Genomic DNA, 8895 nt, shown 5'->3' with positions numbered 1-8895 from the left:
AACACTTCCCAGAGACAAGCCTATGAACTCCACTTCATCAACCTCCTGGATACTAAAAATCATGGACTAAATATAGACATTGGATTTATGACACATCATAACCTGCCTGACATCTGACTCCCCAGGTATCTCTCCACTTTCATCCCCCTTCTCTCTCTTCCCCCCTCCCCCCCAGCCTGTCTCTCACCCATTGACTCCTCAATCTACATCTTCACTGACTACCTGTCTTGTATGCATCCCAGCCCAGCCGCTGGCTTCTTTACTTTTCATTCCATCCAGGAAGAGTACACACCAACTGCTGAAACTTCCTTAGCCTGACAAAGGGTTTTTGAACCTGAAAGCTTGCTTAATAATTATTTTCCAGCTATTTGGGTTGGTCTAATAAAAGATATCAGATTCACCCAAGGAACTGTGTCTGAGTAAAAGCTATACATTTTACTATAAGGACTACAGGACTACTAAAACAATATTTGGGGCTATTTCTGCCTACCCCTACTTCATTGTGTTTGGGTTTTTTTATTTAATATATGAGCTAGAAAATGAGTACACATTCCAATTAAGTTATATCTGGTTTTGCTTTGCTAGTCACCTGAATAATATGCTAGCACTGGGAGCCTAGCATATTAATACAGCTTCTAGTTACTTTTTATCTGGAGAAAAATATGTCCTGTGTTATATGTGGTGATGCACCACGCTAACTGCATGCCCCTTTTCAAAATCCTAAATCCTCCCATGAATGCAGGTGTGACTTCCCAGGCAATTAGCCCAGGCTGGTCTTCCTGTTCGGGTCCCTTACAATTGGCATCTGGAGGAGGAGGAGAAAGAGGCATATTGGTCAAATGCTGAGTGATAATGATCTGCAAGTGCAACATAGATATGAGAAAGACTAATGAAACCACAGAATCATAAAAAATTAGATGTGGAAGGGTCCTCAGGAGGTCCAACCCCCTACTCGACCCCCCTAGTCCAACCCCCTACTCAAAGCAGGACCATCCCCACCTAGATCATGCTAGCCATGGCTTTGTCTAGCCAGGTCTAAAATACGTCTAAGGATGGTAATTCTACAACTTCTCTGGGTAACCTGTTCCAGTGCTTTACTACCCTCCTCGTGAGAAACCACTGAACCATAGCAACTTAGGAAAGGTGTTCCTGCATCTGTACAATGGATTGGACCACATGACCCTTGAGGTCCCTCTCAACCCTGTGATTCTATGAAACTTTTTTTTTGACCAAATCCAAATGTTGTATTTTGACCCTGAGTTTTTAAGCTTTTTAACAAAATGAAAGGGTACATTAAATAAAACAAACCACATTTCAAGCCAAAGGAAAAAAAAAAAAACAAAGATGTGACTTGGAAAAAATTAAGACAAGCTGGTTCAAATTTTTCAACATTTTATTTTTATTTTACATGAGAAGAATGGCAAAATAAGCACCTATTCACAAAATGTTTCATTATCAATAAATTGGTGTTTCACCCAAAATATTTTGGGTACAAATTTTTGCCTGCCTGCAAATATTTCTTCTCAAAAGTTAGAAACATATGAATAGATTGAAAATCCAGAATGGACAACTATGATCACATAGTCTAACCTCCCACAACTCAGGAAATTTCATCAAGGTTTGGTAGTAACAATGACAACAGCAGTAATCATTTCCACTACTACCCCTAACAGAAACATCTTTTTATATGAAGAGTATATTATGAAGAAAAATTTAAAAAGACTGGAATTCTTCACATACAAAAAAGGCAAATAAGAGGGTATTTGATAGCTGTCCATAAAATAATGAACAGGTTAGAGAGGGTATGTTGGAAACATTTGTTTTCCAAGCCTTGTAACACCAAAACACATGGACATCAGTTCCAATGAAAGGTAAAACATTCAGAACCAGTCATAGGTGACTGGTGCCACCTTAGTAAGCGGGGCACATGCCGCCCCCCACCCCCCTCCCCAGTGACCAGTCAGTGACCGGGGGGAGTCCACCCGCAGCTGATCTCACTGATCAGGCAGGGGTTCCCCATGGCCAATCCTGTTGCCTAAGCAGTGAGCACGGCCAGTCAGGGGGTCCACCAGCACTCTCAGGGGTGCATGCGCACCCCCGTGCATCCCCTATGTGTTGCCACTAGAACCAGTAGCATAAGGATGCAGCTAAGTGTCTGGGGCATGGAAGCAGTGGCAACTTCCGGTTGTTGCATGATTGTGATAGCATGGCTGCAGTAGCAGCCATTTGTTTTCATGCCTCCCCTCAGCCCTCCCCCCCAACCCCCGCACTAGGGGTGGTCGCTAGGGCTGTGCAAAGCTTCAGTCCCTGATTCGATTTGGGAGAGATTCAGCCTGATTTGGTGGCTGAATCTCTGAACCCAAATCAAATCATGAGACCTTTTAATCTCTCTGAATCAAATCAGAACCCTCCAAACCAATTCAGAGAGATTCAGAAAGATTCAGACATAGACACAGCTTTAAATGTTTTTTCTACATACCTCAAGGTACCAGGCAGCTCATCAACACTGTGATGGTGGGATCGATGGAGCATCCCACAGGAGCGTGGGGAGCTCCCCAGTGCACTCGGGAGCAGACCCAGAAGTGTACCAGAAGCACTTCTGATCCCTTCCGGGTCTGCCAGAGAGGGTGCTAGGGTCCCCCACCCTGTACCCCTCCAGCTCAGTGACTGGTGCCTCCTGGCTTGGGGGGGGTACCTGCGGTCTCCCCACAGCCATTTGTGGGTGGGGGGGGGGGGGGGGGCATGGGAGACCCCACAGCATGCTCCCTGGTGGACCCGGAAGTGGACTGGAAGTATTTCTGGACCCCACCCCCCCCGCACTCTTGTGACATGCTCCATCCACCCCAGTATCACAGCATTCATGAGCCATGCCTGGTACCTCAAGCTCTGTAGAAAAAACATTTAGAGCTATGTCTATGGCGAAATTATTGATTTGATGAATCAGCATCAAATCTTCGGATTCGGCCAAATTGAATCGGGGACAGTGATCCGAATCAATGAATCAAATCACTGTCCCTGATTGAGGCTGAATCCGAATCTGAATAAAATACAGCCCGTTTCACACAGTGGTCACCCTGTTCACCCTGCTCTGGTTATGCCACTGTTCAATATAGAAAAAAAGGACAGAGGGAGGGAGAGAGAAAAAGCCCACAACTTACATTTCATGGGCCTTTCCTCAGATAGACTCCTTCTATTAGTTTCTCTATTCACCCACCATATTCATGGGGGCTGCCTTTTATATGGATGCCTGTTTCATGCCTGGAAGGGACAGCAACAAAGCTGATGTTGTGGTGGGTGCGTTATAGGCCACCAGACCAGGAGAATTAGGTGGATAAGGCTAGCACAAGTTTCCAGATCACAGGCCCTGATTCTCATAGGGGACTTCAATCACCCTGATATCTCCTGGGAGGGCAATACAGCTCTGCACAGGCAATTGAGGAAGGTTTTGGAGAGTGTTGGGTACAACTGCCTGGTGCAAGTGCTGGAGCGGCCAACTAGGCGCCATGCTGTTCTTGCCTTGCTGCTCACAAACAGGGAAGAATCGGTGGAGAATGTAGTAGTGGATGGCAATTTGAGCAGCAGTAACCACGAGATGATACAGTTCAGGATCCTGAGGAAAGGAAGGAAGGAGAGCAGCAGAGTAAGGACCCTGGGCTTCAGAAAAGCCGACTCTGACTCACTCAGGGAATTGATGGGCAGGATTTCCTGGGAGGCCAGTATAGGGAAAAGGAGTACAGGAAAGCTGGTTGTATTTTAAAGAAAACTTACTGAGGGCACACAAACATACCATCTTGATGTACAGGAAGACTAGCAAGTATGGCAGACAGCCAGTGAGCTAAAACACAAAGAGAAATATTACAAGAAGTGGAAACATGGACAAACAACTAAGGAGAGGTGTAAGAGTACTGTGAGGGCATGCAGGGTTGAAATCAGGAAGACCAAAGAGCAACTGAAGTTGCAGCTAGCAAGAGACAAGAAAGGTAACAAGAAGGGATTCTACAAATATGTCAGCAACAAAAGGAAGATCAAAGAAAGTGCAGGGACCACTCTTACTGGATGGGGGAGGCAACCTAATGACAGATGATGTGGAAAAGGCTGAAGTACTGAATGTTTTTTTTACCTCAGTGGGCATGTCTACACAAGATGCTACCTTGCCACAGTGATGAGCTACAGTGATATAGTTTCTCACTACTAACCAGGATGCTGCCACTACTATACAGTAGCAATGACCTACTGCAATAGGGTTGGAAATGACCCATGCACTGCTGGGACTGTTCAGTACTGGAATGGTACTGATGGGTATGTGTAGATGCGCCCAGTCTTCACAGGCAAGGTCACCTCCCAGACTACTGCACCTGGCAGGACAGTTTGGGGAGGAGGTGAGCAACCACCAGTGGTGAAATAACAGGTTAGGGACTATTTATACAAGTCCGGGGGACTGGATCTGATGCACCCAAGGTTGCTGAGGGAGTTGGCTGATATGATTGCATAGCCTTTGGCCTTTATCTTTCAAAACTTGCAACAACTGGGAGAGGTCCTGGATGATTGGAAAAAGGTAAATATAGTGCCCATCTTTAAAAAATGGGCATCCAGAGAGGTACAGGGGAAGATGTGGGAAAATACAGACATGTCAGCATCACTTCACTCCCTGGAAAAATCACAAAGCAAGTCCTGAAGGAATGCATTTTAAGCACTTGGAGAAGAAGGTGTTTAAGAACAGTCAACATGGATTCACCAAAGGCAAGTCATGCATGACTAACCTGACTTCCTTCTATGATGAAACAACTGGCTCTGTGGAAAGGGAAAGATCAGTGAATGTGATATACCTTGACTTTAGCAAGGTTTTTGATAAGATCTCCCACAACATTCTTGCAAACAAGTAAAGGAAGTCTGGATTGGATGAAATGGCCTGTAAGATGGGTAGAAAACTGGATGGATCATCAGGCTCAGAGAGCAGTAATCAATGGCTCAATGTCTACTTGGCAGCCAGGATCAAGTGGAGTGCCCCAGGGGTCACTCCAGGGGTTGTTTCTGTTCAATATCTTCATCATCAACCTGGAAGATGGGATGGAGTGCACCCTCAGCAAGTTTTCAGATGACACCAAGCTTGGAAGAGTAGTAGATATGCTGAAGAGTAGAGCTAGGATTCAGAAAGACCTCAAAGAGACCTCCTTCAAGTAGGCCACAACAATCCCATGCACCAGTACAGGCTGGGGACCAACTGGCTAAGCAGTAGCTCTGCAGAAAAGGACCTGGGGTTACACTGGAAAATAAGCTGAATATGAGCCACCAGTGAGCCCTTGATGGGAAAAAAAGCTAATGGCATACTGGGCTGCATTAGTAGAAGCACTGCCAGCAGATTGAGGAAGGTGATTCTTCCCATCTATTCAGCATTGGTAAGGCCACATCTGGAGTAGTGCCTTCATTTTTGGGCCCCCCACTACAGAGAGGATGTAGACAAATATGAGAGTACAGAGAGTCCCATCTCTTGTAGGAATCCTTCTTCTTGAAACAATATCCCACGGTCCAAGAAGCCAGAGCCCTGCTGGTAACACCATCTGTGCAGCCATGCATTGACCAGCAAGATATGTTCACTCCTACCCTGGCCTTTCCCCTTGACTGGAAGGATCAAAAAGAACACCACCTGAGCCCTTTTTCTCTTCACCCTTGCACCCAAAGACCTATAGTCACTTTTGATCTGCTCAGGGTCAACCCTGGCAGTATCATTTGTGCCCACATGGATGAGCAGCATGGGGTAATAGTCAAAGGGCCAGATAAGTCTTGCTAATCCTTCAATGACATCTTGGATCCAGGTCTCAGCAAGCAGCAGACCTCCTGAATCAACAAGCAGGCTGGTAGATGGAAGCCTCCATCCTCCGCAGAGGGGAGTCTCCAACCACCATGACTTGCTGCTTCCCATTGGTGTCAGTGGTCTCAGTCCTCCCAAACTTGGGGATGCCTGGCCTGGACTCTTATCACAATGTTCTTCAGGCAAACTGCTGCAGGTGGAGATGAAGATTTCTGCTTGCTGCCAGAGCTCACCAGCTTCTAGCTTCTACCCTCCTGGGAGTCCATTTCCTCTCTCTTCTCTAGTGCTGCCTCTGGCAGTACTTCCTCCACAGTCTTAGAGGTCTCCTCCATCATCAAATCAATGAAATCCTCATAACAGAGGATGCTTCAGAGCCTTGTTACCTCCTCCTATAGCTAACTCACTTGCCTTCTCCTTGAGAGACACCACAGAAAACACCGCTGACATCACAGGCACTCCCTGACCTGGCTGGCACTGGAAGGAACCTGTAAGCTTGCAACCTGCAAGCTGCAGCCTCCCAACCTTGGGGGAGACCCACCCTCAGACCAACCATGGCCTTTCCATTCAATAGTTGGCAAATTTATTGATGCACAGTGATAACAACAACAAAAAAGGAATACAAACAATCAAGCAATTCTATATATCTACCGAATCCTATGGCTGTCATCAAAGTCAAAATACATCTGGCCGGAACACAGTCTTCACCCTGAGGCTTTACCTTAGCTGTCAGATGTCAGCATATCAGCAATGTGAAGGTAGGCTGCTGAGGCCCACACCGATGAAACAGGTTGGTGGTGTGCCCTTTGTCCATGGTGGCCTTGGGGACCCTTCCTGGGGGATAGGGATGGGGATGGGGAATTGTCTCAGGGAGAAGAATGAGAAGGAGGAGGGACAATGATGAGGGATGGGGAGGGACCCTTTGTTACTCTCAAGTCTCTGCTTTCATATTCTTCTTCCCTCCTAATGACTCTTGATTTGTGGCTATCTCTGGTTGGTAACACATCCATGTAGCTTTCTGGGCCTTCTCCTAATTTGGTCTGTTCCCCCAAAACCAGGACTCAGGCCTCCCTGCTCTGAGGCCTTGTTAGCTGGTCCCACTTTATCTTATGTTATGGACAGTATGGTACATACTATCTCTGTTCCCAGACTATGTATTCTTGTTGTGTTAGACAGCCTGTCTGTCTTGAAGGCTGTGATCTCGTGTTATGGAACAGTATGGTACATGCCCCCTCAATTCTCAGGATGTGTCCACGTGTTGGCCTTGTTATTTTAGACAGCTTGTCTGCTTCCAGGACCATGAGACTCTGTGACCCAAACTCTTAAAAATCAATTAACCCCTGCTGCCCGTCTTAAACCATTCTAATGCATATACATATACCTATAAGCCAATTTCCAAAAAGCAAACATTTAAATACCATTTTCTAAACCAACATACCCCTCCTTTAAGGTTTACACCTTTGCAGCATAAATGAGCATAATCACTGACATCATCTGGAATGCTCATGGGATATGTGGGGAGGACCTCCACCAGTCATCCTGGGAAAAATATGATGGCATTCATGATCAGGGACTCCAACCACCTGGATGCTGTAATGAACCCTTAACCATTGTTCAAATGTCACCCATACTCCTTCTGACTTGGTCTCTTGCCTCAACATTCCCTAGCTCAGCAACTGAGTTTTAGCCAATGAGGTTTGAACAAGCCTCCTACACTGGGACCGGGGAATGTATGGCCCAAGATTCCTACCAAACATTTTACTCAGCATTTCAGGTAGCATTTTGCTCCACAAGCAGTGTCTTATCCAATTGTCAACATGGCTATTCAGATCAGAGAAACATCATCTCTGGGGACCAGATATGTTCTTGGCAATTTTACTCTTCCTGTACAGTTGGCAATCGATTTTTTTGTTGTTCCAACTGGACACTTGGTGCCACCGTAGCACTACCAGTGCCTCTCCATCCTGTAAAAGGTTGGAGAAATGCCAAGGGTCAAGCATTTTCAGCGGCCATGGAAACCAGATATGCTGTTTGCACAGAAAGGGCCTGGTCTTCCTCAGGATCCCATCATTTTACTCTGTGTTCCAGACCTTTGCACAAATTCTTGGAATTAATAAAACTACATTACATTACTACTTCTACAATACAAAGCTAAGAATAGATATCTAATACAAACAAAGCAAAAAGAAAGTAAAAAAGGAGAAAAAAACTCAAAAGGATGACAATAAAAGAAACAATCAATCCAGCCTTCTTGATCTTTGGTGTAGCTGAATTCCGTGAGGCCTACCGTTTTTGTAGCCACTCTGAAGGTATTTCACAGCCTATAAAGAAGTTTTGCTTTACATTTCATAGTCTAGCAGTTGGCATCACAATCACTATACACAATACAATCAAGCTCAATTCCTCACTGTACCCAGCAAACTTTGTGATGCTTCAGTGGTGGTTCACACATACTGCAAAACACAAAGACAAAAAGAGAGGGGCTCACCCCTCTCAGTTAGTTTACTCAGCTGATACACTGTGGCTGGCTTTACTTGGCTTATATTCATGTTGGTGCCGATCCAGGAATTTCCCTCCTTGCTCCTTACACAGGCTGCTTTTTCAGCAGTGCTCTTTTCAGAGGGGCAGGTGCTCCAAGGTGTATCTTGCCACACACCTCTTTTCCTTAGCTTTCACCAAGGGTTTTTCTGTTGGGGTATGCTCTCCCTAGCCTTTTCCCAATAAAGTATAACCCACAAGGCAGAGGGTCAGGGTTTTAAGGCACTCTGTATTCACCCCTGCCCTTTCCCCAGGGTGGTTATTATGAGGGTGGCAGTTTCAGGTCATACCCAGGACCAATTTCTCCACTCTCCTTCGCTTGTCTTCTTTCCTCATGGGCACAGTCTCTCACTTCTGGGCTTCCCAGACCTACCTCAGGCCAGTAGGGTGACCATCATGGAGGACAGTTTGGTTGCCCTGTGCCCTCTATGGATACGAAACCCAACGCCTTTATGTCCTCTGTTTAAAAATAGAAGGCATAAAGGCGTCGGGTTTTGTATCCATAGAGGACAGAGTAGCAGAAAACCAGACTGTCCTCTATGATGGCTGGC

The sequence above is a fragment of the Alligator sinensis genome, unplaced genomic scaffold (genome assembly GCF_000455745.1).
Source record: "Alligator sinensis unplaced genomic scaffold, ASM45574v1 scaffold842_1, whole genome shotgun sequence".
Lineage (NCBI taxonomy): Eukaryota > Metazoa > Chordata > Crocodylia > Alligatoridae > Alligator > Alligator sinensis.
Note: the sequence above shows the minus strand (reverse complement) of the source record.